This window comes from Ambystoma mexicanum, chromosome 6p (assembly GCF_040938575.1).
Source record: "Ambystoma mexicanum isolate Mex_15411 chromosome 6p, UKY_AmexF1_1, whole genome shotgun sequence".
In the NCBI taxonomy this organism is placed as follows: Eukaryota; Metazoa; Chordata; class Amphibia; order Caudata; family Ambystomatidae; genus Ambystoma; species Ambystoma mexicanum.
The window spans coordinates 782,859,683-782,878,708 of record NC_090935.1 but is presented as its reverse complement, the minus strand read 5'-3'; the positions used below and the strand labels follow the sequence as shown (position 1 = coordinate 782,878,708).

Sequence of the window (19,026 nt, the reverse complement as noted above, 5' to 3'; positions counted from 1 at the left end):
GTGAAAAGATATTCAAGGCATGGGATGTGTTACTACTTTTTTCTAACACTGCTACATTCAAACTACAGGGGTTCCTGTCTGCCAGTTGATCCCTGCTTCTTTGGGGTTGGGATGCAGTTGGGTTTATTTGCATGTAATTCAAATAAATTACATGTCAACACTTGCCAGTGCATGGTGATCACTTCACCTTCTTTTCTCAATCTGTTTTCCCGCCCGTGAAGCCCACAGCTCTTTCTCAACCTTAGTACATAATACAAGCTCATTGCCCCTCTGTCTGTTCTTCTTCCCATGGTCCAGTAGACCCCTGGGTCCTTTGGAGAAGGCAAAACATTGAACAGTTATCTATCAAACTATTCCATATGTAATCATTCCGTGAGTGGCATGCATGACACCACTTGCACTTCCTCTTCTGTGAATCTTTGTTCTGCACACTTTGCCTTTTTCCCACTTGCCCCGATCTATACTGCAAACCTAACAATACTCCAATGTCTACAGTGAGAGAGCAACTGAGAGCAAGAACACGGCCCCTTATAGCCCAAATAAGAAGATTATGCGCACACTTGAGTAGGTTATCGGTACTCAAATTTGATTTGACAAAAATAGTACGAGCTATAACATATGATATGGATATCATCTTGGCAGATTTGAAAGTACATTTAAATTCTGTTCAGGCTCAATTTGGAAAAAGGTACTTGGCTTCGCTTCCTGAATTACACATTGTGTTTTAAGACATGAACTGAGTTTGATTTCCTTGAGGACTGTTGTGTTCTGGAAAAAACAGAGTTTTTAAACTAAGGTTCTTGAGCCTCCTCCCAACTCTTTGTTTATAGATCCCAATATAGCTTGAAATGATGCGACCATCCCTTCCCTTAAAAGCTTCAGTGAAAGCATGCATGCACTTTTGAAAACAATATGGTCTGGTGGCGACGAATTGATCAGGCCACCAAATAAAACAAAGAAACAATGTTATACTTTAGATTGGAGGCCTACTATTGAGAAAGTAGGTAATTACTCAACATGCTCTGAGTATGCAATATTTGCAAAGAAACAGAGCAGTTACCCAGGGCGGCTCGTCCATGATGGGTGAGGGGGCATCGACCCACCGGGTCTTGGCCCCCTCTCCCCCTCTCACCCATTATGGGGGAGCCAGCCCAGTAAAATACAAGCACTCCCTCCGCTGTTTTTTTTCAGCTGAGGGAGTGCTCTTAACTGTGAAAGGGAAACTTTGTTTTCACAGTTAAATTGCACCAGCCGCACAAGCTCAATGAGCCATGCCAGGCTGGGGGCGTTTGCTCATGGCTCATAGGAAATGATGGCTGGGGAACTGCACGTATGTATGTGCAAGGAGGCTCTCCTGCACCTCCTTGCATATACAGACAGAGCAGGCTGGAGTGGGGCATCTCATCACCCACTTCCTGATTCCTGTTCATGCTTGCAGGGGGCTGGGGCACTGGAACCTCCGGACTCACGGCAGAAAGTAAGTGTGTTTATGTTAATCTTTTTAATTGAAGTTATGTGTATGGATGCGTGCATGCTTGTGTTGTTACGTGATCGTATGATGATGGATGATGGATGCTGGTGTGAATGAGAGAGGGCTTTCTGTGTGTATGTTGTGTAAATGTGTGTGTTTGTATGTTTATTATTTAAATCTGTGTATGGATGCGTGTATGCTAGTTTTATGATGAGTGAGTGCATGATGGATGCTCGTTAGAATGAAAGAGTGCTTGCAGTGCGTATGTTGTCTAAATGTGTGCATTTGTATGTTAATTTATCTATTTAAATATGTGTATGCATGCTTGTGTTTTGAGTGACTATGAATGAGACAGCGAGTGCTTGCTCTGGGTAGGTTGTGTAAGTGTGTGTGTTTGTGCTGTTCCAAGATGATTTTGGCGAGTGGGGGTAGGAGGTTTGTACAACAAAGGCATTTTAAAAATACCTTTGTTGCACAAACACCTTCCCCACCAGGCAAAATCAGCTATCCATCCGAGGTGCTGTGGGGCCCAGGGGGACATTGATGCTATTTTTTTTACTGGACATCTATGATAGAATGATACAATACCTGCCCCAATGCCCCCCCCCCAGCGCCTTACATACAAACATAATCACTTTGACTGTGCGCGTGTGTGGTGCTGTGAGGTCTAGGGGACAGGCACTGTATTTATTTACTGAACATCTATGGGCCTCATTACGAGGTTGGAGGTAGTCATGGCGCTATTAGCGCCATGACTACCTCCAATACTGGTACCGAGTCCGCCCTCATTCAATGGGGACTTACCGGTCTATTCCGACCTTTGCGGGACTAGTAAGTCCCCATTGAAAAAGCCATTCCCCATTTTCATTTGAGCCCCCATAGGGCTCAATGGGAAGGGGGAGGGCGCTAATAGCGGTACCGTTATTAGCTCTGAAGTCCCTTAATGGGCCCCATCCATGATGCCTGGTAAAACCAGGCGTTAAGGAAGGGACCCACTAAGGGACCTCCGAATAAGGCGCAAAGGGATTACTGGCACCGATGTCCTTAACGGTGCCCGATATCTTTTGCGCCCACCTCGTAATGAGGCCCTATGTCTAGTAAAAAATACCATACCTGCCCCCTGGCCCTCCAGCGCCTTGCATACACATATAATCACTTTGATTGTGTGTGTGTTTGGCACTGTGAGGCACGGGGGACAGACATGTTATTTTCTTTACTGGACATCTATGATAGATGTCCAGTTAAAATACCATCCCCGTCCCCTAGATCCCCAGTGCCTGGCATACACACATAACCACATTGATTGTGTGTATGTGTGAGAAGCTTGGGATCCATGGGTACAGGCGTGCCATTTATTAACTAAGCTTTCATGGTATGGCCAGTAAAAAAAACATGCCTGACTGCAAGGCGCTGGCACACCATGGAGCAGGCATGGCATGTTTTACTGTGCATGGTTGATAAAGCAAACATGATACATGTTTTTATGTAGCTATACTTGCATTTTAATGCAGACAGTCTAGCCATTTCTTATTGTGGTGTGACATTTTGTATTGGGCATCTTTGGTAAAGCAGTGTTATTATGAAGCAAGACTGGCATTTCTTATGCAACCAGTCAAGCCATTTCTTACGGAGGCATGACATATTGTATTGGGCATCTTTGATAAAGCAAGAAGGATCAGTGGTATTATTCTTACTGTGGCATGAGCTTTTGTATTAGCAAGCATAAGTTATTGTTATGTAGCTAGAATGGCTTTCAATGCAGCCAGTTCAGTAATTTTGTATTGTGGTATTGCCATTTTGTACTGGGCATTGTTGGTAAAGCAAGCATGATAAGTGTTATTATGAAACAAGACCGTCACTTTTATGCACTTAGTCTAGCCATTTCTTATTGCGGTAAGACATTTTGTATTGGGCATCTTTGATAATGCAAGCATGGTAAGTGTTATTATGTAGCTCGACTGGCATTTTAGCACAGCCAGTTTGGACATGTTTTCATACTTTGGCATACATTTTTAATGGTAAAGCCAACTGTAGTATGTTCTTATGTGGGGATACTGCCATATATTGGCAGAACAAACATGGACATGTTTTCTTATAGTATCATTACTGGCATTATGCACAAAGCAAACATGAGTGTGTTCTTATATGGGAATAATAGGGTATAATGATGCAGTCACCATGAAATGCACGGGCACAGCCAGTGAGAAAATGTTAAATACTGGCTCATATTGTGGGAAAAGGCACCATGAAAATGTGTTGGAGAAATGCTCATGGTGAGTTGCATCTATTGGATCTTTTTCATGAGTTACCCTACCAAACCCAATTGCAAGCAGTTTGGCATTTTATCCTGTTTTTCTAAAAAGTGTGCTCTAAAATGCCCCATTTTCACCCAGTATTTAATAAATATTATCGGGGGGAGAACCACCCCAAACCCCCCCCCCCGTTGTGTGGTATGGGCTCCATCCTCAAAACTCGCCACCAAAAAATCCCTTCCAGCTTCTGCCAGAAAGAGATGTCAATGTTCCATCCAGATTCTGACCCAAAAGTGATTTCTGGGACAACCTTTAATGTGTAAAAGGTTAAAACGGGAGCAAGAGTAAATTTGCTGTAGTTTTTGTTTAACAGCTGAGCTTGAATAGTGAGTTTTATCATTCGATTTTCAATTTCAAGTTTCCAATGATGTTCATGTAGGGACTTGTTGAACGTGATCCCCAAGTATTTGATGGAGTTGACTACCCCAAGGTTTTTCCCGTCAACTCTCCACGTGAAGGCTTTCTGTTTTTTAGATTCTCCTTGACCAATTATGACAATCTTTGTCTTCTCAGTATTTAAGGCCAGGTCATTGATGTTCATATAATCTTGTAAGTTCGCTAACTGCCGTTGAAGACCTATTTGGGTATGATCGAGAAGAACCACGTCATCGGCGTAAATAATGCATCCGATTTCATTATGATTTAATTTTGGTGGAAAACATTGTACATTTCTTCGATGCTCTGGTAGGTCGGAGATGAATAAATTAAACATTTCGGCTGCCAGCGGACAACCTTGTTTTATTCCTTTACACGTGGGTATTTGCCCGGATAGAGCACATTGGTCGTTTAGTCTAATGCGAACAGTAGTTGGTGAATGTAAAGCTTTTATTGGGTCGATTAATTTGCGGGGACAATTCCAATTGCTTAATTTTTGCCACAACTTATCGCGATTGATGCTGTCAAAAGCACCTCGCAAATCAATAAAAGCCAAGTAGAGATGGATCTTTGCTTTGAGGGTTTCCAATTTTAAGACATTCTGTAGTATTACATTGACTTCCACGCCAACACCTCTGGTGAATCCGGTTTGTCTAATGTCGAGAATGTTATTGGCCACAGACCATGCTGCTAACATTTGGTGCAAAAAGGAGGCAAAGATTTTTCCTATAGTGTCCAGCAAGGCAATCGGGCGATTGTTGGTAGGATCGGCCCGATTGCCTTTTTTATATATTGGCACAATGATTGCTTCTCGCCAGGAGTCTGGAATCGACATCGATGTAGACAGTCGCCGGAACAACAATTCAATAAAAGTGGCCCATTGTGCCTCGTTTTCCTTGAGCATCATGTTCGATATTAAGTCCGGGCCTGCAGCATGCAATCTTGTTAAGGCCCGAATTGCTGTCTCTATGTCATCCCTGCTGATGCAAAGATTCCATGAAGACAGGTCAGATTTTGGTGCTGTCAAGGTGTTTGAAGGTGAATCACTAAAGATGTTTGAGAAGTGTTGTTCCCATTTTCCAGCGTCAATTACATTCGACATCATAAAAGCTTGCCGAACATTGCCTGAATTTAGAATTGGCCAGGTTTCACGGGTGTTCTTTGTTACCAACTCTTTTATGAAGGCCTCAGCTTTGTCTTGCTCGATTATGATTCTTTCAGATTTTAGCCAGTTACAATATTCCTGACGACGCTGGCAAATTTTGTTTTGGATAATCGAGCTGTTATTGATATTGTGTCTGTTTTTTTTTAAGGCACGGATGTCACGTCTCATGGCCTTTTTTGCTTGCATTAACATCGTGGAGGCTAGATGTATGTGTTTTATGCCTGAGTTGCAGTTCTGGGCTTTTGGTATGACAAAATCACATAGTAGAGGAGCATAATTCACCGACAAAGCCGATTCATGGAGAAATGTTTGACTCATTTGCTTGATCTTAGGTGCGTCAATCCTAAAACGGTTCCCTCCTGCATTCACAGAAATTGTGGGTGTGTATTGTTCGCAATTAGTGTGCCATTCCACAGAGCAAGTTAAACGAAGAAGATTGTGGTCGCTTAAAGGCGTGTCAGTTATTGCCAGGCTCATCTCTCCCTCGAATAGATTGTAAGAAACCCAAAAGTAATCGATTATTGAGTGTGCTTTATGGTTTGACCAGGTTGAGTGAGGTGGTTGATCTCCTTGAACTTTGCCATTTACCATCTGACAGTTACGGTTTCCCAGTGCAAGACTCTACTGATTGCTCCGTGTAGATAGCTCATCGTCTGTTAACAGTTTGTAGTTTCCAGAACTAATGTCGTAGTTAAAGCAAGTGCAGTTTAGATCGCCGGCACATGTGATTGATAAGTTCTTATAGTTCATAAGAGCCTTGTCAATGATTGAGGTAACCGTATTTATAAAGGTCCTTGTGCTGATTTTATTTGCATTCCAGTATCCATTTAAGACCAGCAAATGTTTTCTTGTGAGACGGTTTTCATTGGCAGTTTGTAGCAGGGTTCCTTGAACAAATGGATTCGGGTTGAATGAGTCCACAAGGCGCCACCACGGATTTATTTTAATCAATGTCAATAGGCCAGAAGATGGTCGTCCCAATGTGTTTTTGATGGCTGGATTTAGTAAGGATACGTAGCCATCCCTGATAGGCGTGTCGCTTAGCCATGTCTCCTGTAGACAGATGATGAATACTTTTTCCAAGTGGAGATCACAATTATTAAATAGGTGATTGAATCCCCTGGTGTTCCAAGATATAAATTCCTGCTTGCATTCAGATGGGATAACTAATGGCTAGCGCCGCAGCGCTGTGTCATGGCGATTTACGCCTTTTGAAGCTTGCGTGGAATATTCTCTTATGTTTTTTGGGATTGTTAGCCAAATGTACAGGATCAGTATATGTTTATGTTTGTTATTATTTTATTTCTAGAGAGAGATACAGAACCTTTGGCCTTGACCATGCTGGTGAATCAGTGATAGGAGAAGTCATATATATTTATATACCAAAGAGAGGAATGGTGCAGATCAGCTTGTGGTTTTGACTTGTGCAGGGTGTGGAGGGTCCAGGGTTATTTGAAAGGTAAGCTCTAGAAGACATCCATATATTGCATTAGGGACTGGGGGGAGAGGAAGAGAAGAAGTTGGCAGGAATGAATACCAGACCCATGGACCAGTGACAGAGATCCATGTCTTTGCGGTAAGTGTGAAGAATTGCATTTTGCAAGGATGTAGAAGCCCTGGCTTTTTTGATTTTTATTAAATGTGAAATGATGTGGGTAATTCTCTCTCAGAGAGGGAGATCTGCTGATCAGGCCCACATGTCCACACACTCCATGCCAAAAGGATAGTGTACACCTGTGTTCTGCTGAATCAGCATCCTGACATGCAGCCCCTGCTGCCCTCTAACAGCTGTACTAACATCCAAGCCATTCCGGTGCAGGGGATGCATTTAAGATAAGCGCCCTGTTCCCAAAACCATATAAATATAAGTTGCTATTCTGATGGCAGTTGTAAACTTTAACTATAAGCATTACCTGAGTAAGGGTACAATGGCTAGCATCTCTCATACCTATTACAGCCACATGCATTTGATATCATATCTGTGTCAGCACTAGGAGCTCAGCTCAGCTGTGGAGGTGTAACATGTCTTCTGGTCAGATGGCCTGACCCTACCAAGTGACCGAGCAGGAGACTGGGTGGCTCTTTTGATCGTTTGTGAGGTCACGTAACCCCTCTCCCCAGTGAGCCAGCCTCCCAGCAGAACCTGACCTGGGAAACAGGAATCAAAGGGCACACCCATTCCAAAAGGACTAGCTTCCTACCACAGTACTGCACACCAAAAAGGGTTTTTGATGCTATTGACAAGGGAAGGGGTCAGAGTTAGTTTAGACAAAGAGAGCTCAGACCAGCAGGTGGAAGATGTTACCATTGTGTTTGCTTTTTATATCTCTCTTCCATACTGTCCCCTCCACGTCCTTTAACACAAAGCACTTTGGGTATTATGTCAGTTGGAAAGGTACACTTGTTCCAAGGCCAGGGATTGGCCACCTACAGTAGGCTTGCTTTAGTCCAATCACATGGAGTTTTTTTCCATTAAAAGAAAGGGTCTCCCACTCCTTCTTTGATTCACTCTGGAAAAAACAGATGAGAAGGAATTAATTGGGCCTTTGTTGGGAGAGTTGACTTTCCAAAGCCTTCTACTAGTGAGATGAAGACTTAGTGTCCATGGCAGAAGCAAGCTCTGTTCCCTACTCACCCCCAGGGCACTTTAGGGGTGCCCTGTTGCTGGAACAAGATGAGTATCTCTGCCAGCCCCATTGCTGCATAAGACCTCATCGTGCTGAAATACTCCTGAAGGTGTAAACCAGCCTCCCCTACTTGGGAGCCTGAGAATAAGGAATTAACTTGTCCCTGGGTCCTCATTGTGGGACTCACATCATCCTGAGAGCCAACACAGCCAGGATCCCCGTTTTGCATTCCTTCAAACTCATCAAGCTGCCTTTAAACCAGGTTTGCTGCAATTCAAACCTCAAAACCCTTCAGTACACTTTTTGGCACTCAATTGAACCTTTGAACCTAGGTGTTTACAAGTTCGAACCAGTTCGAAACTGCAGCGTGTCCTCATAGACTCAATCTTCTCGTTGCCTGATATCAATGGATCATTGCCATATTTGACAAAAAAAGCTGAAGTCATTCTTCCACTTGGATCAGCAGTTACAGAATGACTCGACCTACCTCGACCTTGAACCGCTGCTTCATCAAACTGCACACAGGAACATCAAGATCACTTTTTTTAACATTGCTGACCATTGGCTCGACCCACTGGAGCATCAAGCATGAAATCTACCCGACCTTCATCGCTTGAACATGTCCTTCAAACCATTCTGAGCAACCGCAATCAAACTGACTCAACGCCACTTTTCCACTTGGGCCAACACAACTTGACCCAACCAAACTGAGTTCGATCCACTCTCACAACAGCTCCCGACCTGGTTGGATGTTGTTGAACCACAAAGAAGGTACTATTCACCCATAAGTGCCCCCCCAAGTCCATTTTGGGTCCTAGAGACTGGTTACGTCACATGTACACTCTTTTCATCGAAAGACATATCCCTACTAATGGTTACTCTGGCTGATGAATTTTATTTCACACCTGTATTTTTGTCCCGGGGCTGCATTCTCTTTCCTTGCATATTCTCGGTTGTTTCCACGGGGATGGGTCCTGTACATTATTTTCTATGTAGTGCTCTTGCAGTTGATGTGTTTAATTAAAGTATATATATTTTCTTTTTTTTGAACTTTGTTTGGACTGTTATACTTTGCTGTTTGGGTTGCCTCTGAACCACATTCACACCCCTCTTGAGGGTAGAGTCTTCCCTTGGCCCCATGTTCCCACAAAAGGCCAAGAAGGCATGTCCCTTAACTGTGTCTGTTTTACCTTTATGATTGGGATCACTGTTGGTGTGTAGGAGTGTATCGGCTGAGCAAGTGGTTTTACTACGACTCACACGTGTACTCCTGCAGACCAGAAGTCATTTTTCGACAGAGCAAATGACAGGGAGAAGGTTGGTATTTGATGATCTCTGTAGCTGTATGGGGGCGTGGCTGCAAAGCTTCTTTGGGCTGGGTGGGGGTGTGGCGGTGGGTCCCTTTGTACACCCTGCCGAGTATACCGCAGCATGCCCCGGCATTCACTCAGAGACAGTGTTGTCACTTCATTAATGGCGGTATTGGTAAGTGTTTCTGAAGGTTGGATATCAGAGGGACGGCTGTGTTTTGAACATTGCATGGCTTCTGGATGTGAAAGAAGTGGATGCTGGCAGAAAGGTCATGCCCATGGGCTCGGTAAGAGTTAATTGAGATATTCTGCTACTATAGGGCCCTATCATTCAGATGTTGATGCTCATGGCGTCAACCTGGATGATGACTGGGCTGCAGACTTTCTTCTGGATCTACTTGCCTGAAAGAGATTGTGTGGGGCAGGGCGTGTTGATTGCATTAAGTTGATGGCGGGGGTCTAGGGCAATGATCTTGGTTTGGGAATCTCTGAGCATGACGCCACTGGAACTCATGCAAGTCTTGATTGCTGTTTGGCTTTTGGAGGTGGAAGTGAGGTGGCTGTCATTGCCAGACACACATAGGCATACGTCTGAGAAGTTTAAGTGTGGGTGTAAACTAGAAGGTAAAAAGCAGGGGTGACAAGGAACAGTCCTGTGAGATGCCACAGGAGCAGAGGCGTTGCTAGAGGGGAGCTGGGGGTTTAGTGGGCTATAGCCCCAGGTCTTTTGGTTGCAGCCCTGGATAGAATTTCATGGGATACAACCAAGAGGCTAGCTAGCCCCCAGTCCCGACAGCCCAGACATTAGCGTCTGTCCAGATCTTGCAACACCCCTGCACAGGAGTCTGTCACGAGGGATGGGGGGCGGACTGTTCAGGTGTCTGAACCTCATGTTCTGCTCTCCTTCAGACACAGAGGAGGAGGCCCCACCCAGGGCGTCGTTGATACCCATGCCACTGATTGCAATGGTGGAGTAGATTGGTGTGATCCACAGTCTCGGGGATGAGCATGGCTAAGCCATCTACTTTAGCCATCAAGGCGTCCCACACTGTGATCAAAGTGAGTTTGGCCCCTTGGTGTGTTCAGAAACCTGGCTGGCCGTGGTCTTGCAGTGAGTGGGACTCCATGCCGGATTGCAGTTTGATGGTGACACATTTTTCCAAGGTTGTGACCTTCTATGGAGGGGGCGCGCTATTGGCCTGTAGTTTCCTGGTCTTTGGGGTCCAGCAAGGCCTTCTTTAGTAGTCAGATGATCAAGAAGTATTCAAGGTGTTTTATGCTGATCCCGTTTACGGTGGCTACTGGTTGGCACAGTTGTTTGTTTGCATGTGTAGAAGCTATGGCACATGGGTAAGGACTGTCTGAGGGTTTGGCTGTCTTGAAGGCGTTGCATTAGCGTATCAGATCTATCAGTCTATTAAATATACGCTACGTCATTCACTAAATCGGCCATCTGGCCGCGTGTCCTGAGGGTCCACTTAAGTCTGCTCTGGCCTTTCCAGGCGACATGATTTTACTCGGATTCTGGGACTTGTAGTTTGCATTTTCCCATTCTGGGTATGGGCCCTCAACAGCAGTGGGTTTAAAGGAAATCGGACTGCGGTAAGGTGGCCTTACGACATGGGGCCAGACAGTTTAAAACATCGCACGTCGTTTTCACTCAGAAGACCATTTCAACTTCTAGGATCCCTTCCCTGCGCAATAACCATTCTTTGTACGAATTCCCGCGAACAGATTTCGAGCAAAAATGAAAGCATTCAGAATTTTAATACCTGCGAATGGCTCTAGGGGGTGCTATTGTGCTATCATGTTCTTTCTAAATAGGCTCAACAAAGGATTGCACATGTACCTTTAATTACTCTCAGCGTTTTGGGAGTTTAGTGCACTGTGCTGATAAGCTCAGCAATGCGGTTTGTCCCAGTAATGTTTCAAGGTTTCTGATAGCGTTGAGCAAGCTATTGGGCGTGCAACTCTCATTGGCCTGTGCAGAAATGGTATTACTAAATTTAAGGGGCCTTCAAAATGCGCAGTGGCCGCTCGCCATGAATTAGCCTTTTGTACGGTACATCAAGAAATGAACAGGATTTAGCAGTCGACCCTGCGTGTCTTTTTTGTTCGCAACACACCGACAATCACCTGAGACTGGGGGTTGACACTCCCAGGACATTGCACACTAGCCATGGGCTCGTGGACGTGGTAATTGAGGGGAGGGGCAAATGTTTCAATATTACAAATGCAGCCCTTTTCTGGTACCACGGCCAGACATTATTTTGTTGTTAAATAAAAGCTGGAGGATAACAAGGTCCCTAATTTCCACCTGAGTACCCTCTTCCAATCCTGGACTTTAGTTTATGCAAATAATTCATGTCAGGTTCGTATACCAACGATGGGCAGTTAACAAGGATTAAAACCGCCGAAACACAATTGTTTTCTCTAAATGAAAGCCCAGTTCTGGAAAAGTAGTTTTCCAGTGAACTAGTCTTCCAAAGCTATCACCAACTGAAAGTGCTAGAGTGAAAATATACCATGTCCACTGAAGAGTGTCTGCTCTTAGCATAAACTGAGCGCTTTATGTCCCAAACCCTACCATTTGCACCACGGGGCCACCCAGGGGTCCACTCGGAACCAAACGAGGCCTTGGAAATAATGTTGAAAGCGGCCCCAGATTACACATTTTCAGCAAGCCCAACCCTTTTCTTATACGAAAATCTGGAAATAAAATAGGTTGCCACACAAAAAAGGCCGAGTGAAGAGGACTACAAGGAAATCAGAGGTCTTGAGAGTGAGCCAAGTCTGGGAACTCCCACAGCAAGGCGCGTCGCTGAATTCTGGAGAGTTTGAAGGCGTTGCCATAGCATCTCTGGTTGACCCAGATAGATGGCATTGCAATAATCCAGGGAACTCATGATAGATGCAGTCACAATGTTGGACCTACATGTGGTTGGAAGAAATGGTAAGACTTTTTTCAAAACGTTCAGATTTGTATTGTTTATTTATTTATAGAGCGCACCAGGCCGTTAAGCAACTGGGCACTTGCAGGAAGTAGAATCTTAGGTTACAGGTACAAAAATATTATACATTTCTTATGTTACAGGATCACATATACCACATTTCTTATGTTACAGTGTCACATAGCTTACAAATAGGATATGTTACAGTTTCAAATATTTTACATTAAAATAAACAGAAGATTCGGTATAATTGATGCTTTAGCAGTCACTGCTGTGAAGCCAGAGTTTGACATTACCTTTGAACACATGGAAGGAAGGAGTATCTCTGAGTGAGTCTGGGATGGAGTTCCAAAGATGAGCTGCTAGTACTGGGAAGCTGGCCCCTCCAGTTCTTTTCAGTTTGAAGTTGGGGATTTTGATACTATTTGATTGGGCCTTTCTGATGGGTCGTTCAGAGGTCTACTTTGTGAATTTCTCTGGGAGGTATGCAGGTGCTTTATTATTCATACAGTTGTGTGTAATATTCAGAGTTTTAAGTTTGATACAGTCATTGATGGCCAACCAGGTGACAGCTCTTCTTTGGTCAGATATGTGTTGCCCTTTAGGAATGTCTAGTGCTGCCCTAAGGGCATTGTTCTGCAGGGTTTGGAGTTTGTTGGTATTGTGTTAAATGGTGCCTAGATACAGTGCATTGCAGTAGTCTAATTTGGAGAGGATGAGGGCTTGCTCTATGATGGTACAACTGTCTGTGGACAGGTATGGTTTGCAAGCGTGAATAGGTTTGCAGGTGTAACTAGTTGCTGAGGCTGCAGCATTTACTTGCTTATCGTGGGTGAGAGCTGAATCTAAATAGAATCCTAAGGTTTTAACTTCCTTATCTACCTTGATTTCGATGCCATCAATAGTGATGGAATTGTACAAATGGGATAATTTGTTGAGTTTACTGGTGGACCCGATGATTGAGAGCTCAGTCTTATCGTCGTTAAGACATAGGCCATGTGTGGCCATCCAAGTTTGTATGATTTGATAGACTTTATTTATGAGGCTGGTGTCATTGTCATAGTCTCCTTAGATTGGGATAAGAATCTGTGTGTCATCAGCGTAATTGGTATATGAGACCCCTAGTTTGTCCAAGATATCAAAGAGAGGCTTTGTAAAAATATTGTACAAAGTGGGGGAAACACATGACCCTTGAGGGACTCCACAGGTGATGGGGACTGGATCCGCTGCTGATGTGAGAAGACTCTTATGGTTCTCTTATCCAAGAATGAGTTTATCCAGGCAGTGGCTTTTGTGGAGAAGTTGGCAGCTGATTTGAGTTGGTTGCAGAGAACCTTGTGATCTACCAGGTCGAATGCGGCTGATAGGCCTAGGAGTAGGAGAATAGAGATGTCTCCTCTATCTTTGCGCTCATCTAGTTGATTTTTGAGATCAAGGAGAGCCATTTAGGTTCTGTGTCTCGGTCTAAATCCTGATTGTCTTGTCCCTAGTAGGTTGTTGATCTCTAAGTAAGATTGGATCTGTAGATATGCAGCTTTATCTAAGATTTTGAGGAGGAACGGGACAGTTTTTATGGGCCCATAGTTGGTTGGGATATTAGGGTCCAAGTTTGCTTTTTTTAGGAGAGGTAATATCCAAGCATCTTTGAGGTTGGTTGGCACAGAACATGATTTGAATGATGCGTTGATAAATGATGTGACGAAAGGAGCTAGTTCATGTGCAGCGTCTTTGATAATAGGGGCTGGACAAGTGTCACCAAGGCATCGTGAAGGTTTAAGAGACGTAATGATATTCTTAGTTTCCAGAATAGAAATGGCTCTAAAACTGAATTGGTTAAAAGGTTTGGTTTGGTTGGCGGCGAGTTCCTGAAGGATGGTTTCTTGCGTGGATGTTGTGGAGGGAGGATTTTTTTGGCTATTTTGTCTTGTAACATTGTGATTTTGTTGCATAAGACATTTTGAATGTTTGTGCACCAGGTTTTGTCTTTGCTACAGGAATCTATGGGTGCAATTGGGGATTCTAATTCTCTCAGGACGGAGAAGATTTCTCTGGTATTAGAATTTGCTTTTTTGATTCTGTCGTTGAAGGTCTTTTTTTTGCCTGAATGATTTATTTTTTGTAACTGTTGGTGAGGGCAGTAAGGAGGTTTTTGTTGTGGGGAGAAGGGTTTTTTCTCCAGCAGGCTTCTGCATGTCGTTTCTCTTTGCGTAGGGCTTTTAGCGTTGGGGTGAACCAGGTATTAAGATGGGCAGGATGTTTAGATTTGGTGAGCTTCAGCGGAGCAATGGCGTCTATCGCTGAGTTGATGGTGTTATTGTACAGGTCAGCTAGATCATTAGGGTTGGTGATCAGGCTAGAATGATTATGCCACCTCCTTTGGAAGCTTCTCTGTCTTTTCTAAAGATGGTAAAGTTCGGGGGTATGGCTAGCATTAGGGCAGGGCCAGCAGCTTTGTGCAGCCACGTTTCCGTAACTGCTAGGAAGTCAAGTTGGTTACAGGTGATGATGTCAGCAATTTCAGAGGCGTGGGCTATTAGATATCTAACGTTAATGAGACGTCCCTTGAGGTTATGTGTTAATTTTGGACTATCGCTAATGTGGACCTTGTTGGACAGGGTTTCAGAGGATTTGGTACAGGGTATTTGATTGCAGCTAAGTTTCAATTTGAGCGTATTACGCCTGGCGTGTATAGGCAGGTGGGCAGGTGGTGGCTTGGGTAGTCTGGTGCCTAGTCTATAGTTCCTTAATACGGTAGCACAGGCCTGATTCAGTTGAGTCTGGGTAGGGGGAGCGGGCTGTTGGGGTGCCAGCTGTGTGTACAACTTTCTAGTTGGTTCCCTTTGTGTGGGCAGATTGTGGTGGGGGGCTGCCATAATAGATAAGGCAGAAAGTGTAGAGAGAATGGCTAGGTAGCATATGGGTGTATCAGATATTGGAGATGTCATAGCGGTGTTGGTAAGTAAGATGGCCTATAGAGGACAGGTATGTAGTGATGTTCATTCAATGGCCGTGTAACAGCAAAGGGTTTAGGCTAGTGCAGTTTTAGCAACAGTCAACATGAGGTGCAGTCTGGCATCGATCAACAAAAGGTTACTTTACGATAGTATGGCAGATAGTCATATAATAATAGTGATAGTATCAGCCTAGGGGCATATAGGGTGGAGTAACAGCATGTGGCTCAGCTAGTATGTTACAGCAACACTCATTATGAGGTCGGGCAAGTATAACATTGAAGTGGCAGGGTAATGTTACAACAGAAAAGCAATCGCTATGCTGGAGCTATGTAACTGTAAGTGGTGCCTAGAGCTACCGTATTAGAGATGATACATTAGCGTTCATGTGCTACAGGTAAACCTACACAGGTAAGCCTGATCAGGACAAGCTAAAGGGTGAGGGCAGGAGCAGAATAGCAGTGGCAGTGAGGTAAGGCAGTTTGAAGCGAACTCGGAGCAACTTACTACTATAGGCTAGAACATAATTGCAATAGTAGTGAGCTAAGCAATTTAAACAGACTAGGATCAACTTTCTGCTGTGGGCTAGAACAGGTTAGCAAAAGCAGTGAAATACAGTAATTTAGAACAAACTAGGAGCAAATTACCGACTGTAGGCTAGAGCGGAATTGTAGTGGTGGTGAGATGCAACAGTTTTTAAAGCAAGCTACGACAACTTTCCTGCAATGGGCTGAGTGGAGTGATACTAGCAATGAAATACGACAGTTTTAGAGACAAATTAGAAACCACTTTCCTACTGTGGGCTAGTTTACATTTGGCACTGGTTGGACAAGGCAGAGGCAGCATAGCAGGCCGGCTTGAGGCTTGTATGCCTACAAGGTAAGATCATTCGTAATCATCACAGTAATCATTAACAAGGCAGTTGGCAAAGTCGGCAGGCCTACCTAAGTACAAAATGGTAGGACAGTCAGCTGAAACACTAGACATGGAATAATAATATCAGGGGGGGCGCCTTGCTACGTCTCACTTACCAAGGCTAGCAAGTTAAACAGGCGGCAGATGCGAGACGGGAGTGGGGGGATCTGCCAGGGTGTCTCATGTGTCTGGGGTACAGTGTGGTTAGCTAGAGACCTTGATTAGTGCACGCTTCTAAGTACAGTAGATACTTACTGCGAGAGTGCAATCGCTAGGATTTATAGATTGCCTGAGTGGCGCTTGGACAAGGACCACAATTATTGCATTAGTGCGTGTAAGAAACGCACTGCAAGAACATTAAGGATACAGATAACAGCTTAATATGCGACATGCACTGCTTAGACATTAATGAGTAGCAGATATAGGCATACAAGCAACACAATGGCGGTGGTGTCTTCGGGAGTGAAGAAGGTGGTAGCAGAGCGGTAGCAGATGATGAGGTAATGTAAATGGCCAGGCCAGCGAGGGCTAGGCGATTGCCGAGCAGGCGGTGCCATTTATGGCATGTTGCTGGTAGATCAGATGTTAGTTCAGTAGTACATGGAGGTGGTGCAGACAATGAGGTTGTGGGCTGCAACTCACCGAAAGGTAATGTAGAGGTGCCAGATGGGGACTGCTCAGGCAGGATCTTCAGATGGATGGGGCAAGCGGGCAGCGTGCCACCGCCGAGCGCCGGCTGCGCTCGGTCAGCTCAGTCAGCAGTGTCCTTAGATCCTCGGCCTTGGGGGACGAGGACGGCTCTGCCTGCCGGCGGCTGCTGATTGGATAATAAGCATGTAGGTGGCCAATCAGATGCGGGCATCAGCCGTGATGCAGAATGATAGAGGAAGTCGGTCGTCTCACAATACGGCGGCCATTTCCATGTGTAATAACCCTCGTGGTTACTAATGGCGCCTGTGCCGTGATTTTGCAAAAATGCTGCAATTTTGAGGAAGATGCAGATTGGCAATGCTAAGACAAAGCAATGCTATAAAGTAGCATCAGCTACCCACATGGTGCAGGAAGAAAATCAAAGTTGGGCCGGATCATGTTGGGGCAGAAGCTTACCTCCACAGAGGCTGGAGGGGGCTGCTTCTGCAGCGTGAGCGCAGGGCGAGCTCCTGCTTGTGGCGACGGATGTGCACTGGGTTCACCAGCTCAGTCAGCAGTGGCCTTAGATCCTCGGCCTTGGGGGACGAGGCTCGCTCTGCCTGCCGGCGGCTGCTGATTGGATAATAAGCCTGTAGGTGGCCAATAAGATGCGGGCATCAGCCGTGATGCAGAATGATAGAGGAAGTCGGTCGTCTCACAATACAGCGGCCATTTCCATGTGTAATAACCCTTGTGGTTACTAATGGCGCCTGTGCCGTGATTTTTCAGAAATGCCGCAATTTTGAGGAAGATGCAGATTGGCAATGCTAAGACAAAGCAATGCTATAAAGTGGCATCAGCTACCCACATGGTGCAGGAAGAAAATCAAAGTTGGGCTGGATCACGTTGGGGCAGAAGCTTACCTCCACAGAGGCTGGAGAGGGCTGCTTCTACAGCGCGAGCGCGGGGCGAGCTCCTGCTCGTGGCGACGGATGTGCACTGGGTTCACCAGCTCAGTCAGCAGTGGCCTTAGATCCTCGACCTTGGGGGACGAGGCCAGCTCCGCCTGCCGGTGGCTGCTGATTGGATAATAAGCCTGTAGGTGGCCAATAAGATGCGGGCATCAGCCGTGATGCAGAATGATAGAGGAAGTCGGTCGTCTCACAATACAGCGGCCATTTCCATGTGTAATAACCCTTGTGGTTACTAATGGCGCCTGTGCCGTGATTTTTCAGAATTGCCGCAATTTTGAGGAAGATGCAGATTGGCAATGCTAAGACAAAGCAATGCTATAAAGTGGCATCAGCTACCCACATGGTGCAGGAAGAAAATCAAAGTTGGGCCGGATCATGTTGGGGCAGAAGCTTACCTCCACAGAGGCTGGAGCGGGCTGCTTCTGCAGCGTGAGCGCAGGGCGAGCTCCTGCTTGTGGCGACGGATGTGCACTGGGTTCACCAGCTCAGTCAGCAGTGGCCTTAGATCCTCGGCCTTGGGGGACGAGGCTCGCTCTGCCTGCCGGCGGCTGCTGATTGGATAATAAGCCTGTAGGTGGCCAATCAGATGCAGGCATCAGCCGTGATGCAGAATGATAGAGGAAGTCGGTCGTCTCACAATACGGTGGCCATTTCCATGTGTAATAACCCTCGTGGTTACTAATGGCACCTGTGCCGTGATTTTGCAGAAATGCTGCAATTTTGAGGAAGATGCAGATTTGCAATGCTAAAACAGAGCAATGCTATAAAATGGCATCAGCTACCCACATGATGCAGGAAAAAAAATCAAAGTTGGGCTGGATCACGTTGGGGCAGAAGCTTACCTCCACAGAGGCTGGAGAGGGCTGCTTCTGCAGCGCGAGCGCGGGGCGAGCTCCTGCTCGTGGCGACGGATGTGCACTGGGTTCACCAGCTCAGTCAGCAGTGGCCTTAGATCCTCGACCTTGGGGGACGAGGCCAGCTCCGCCTGCCGGTGGCTGCTGATTGGATAATAAGCCTGTAGGTGGCCAATAAGATGCGGGCATCAGCCGTGATGCAGAATGATAGAGGAAGTCGGTCGTCTCACAATACAGCGGCCATTTCCATGTGTAATAACCCTTGTGGTTACTAATGGCGCCTGTGCCGTGATTTTTCAGAAATGCCGCAATTTTGAGGAAGATGCAGATTGGCAATGCTAAGACAAAGCAATGCTATAAAGTGGCATCAGCTACCCACATGATGCAGGAAAAAAAATCAAAGTTGGGCTGGATCACGTTGGGGCAGAAGCTTACCTCCACAGATGCTGTGACCATTAGTTTGATCCGTAGGCTCTTCACTATTGGACTAG

At 45.4% G+C, this 19,026-nt stretch overlaps 1 long non-coding RNA gene across 1 annotated transcript in view; it reads left to right on the top strand.

Moving 5' to 3' along the window:
* The first annotated feature begins 1,290 nt into the window (after positions 1-1,290).
* The window catches only part of LOC138510976 (uncharacterized), a 93,727-nt gene continuing 75,991 nt past the window's right edge, over positions 1,291-19,026 (top strand). Inside the window, exon 1 of the long non-coding RNA XR_011280506.1 lies at positions 1,291-1,477. This is a non-coding gene — a long non-coding RNA (uncharacterized lncRNA). The remainder of the gene's footprint in view (positions 1,478-19,026) is intronic.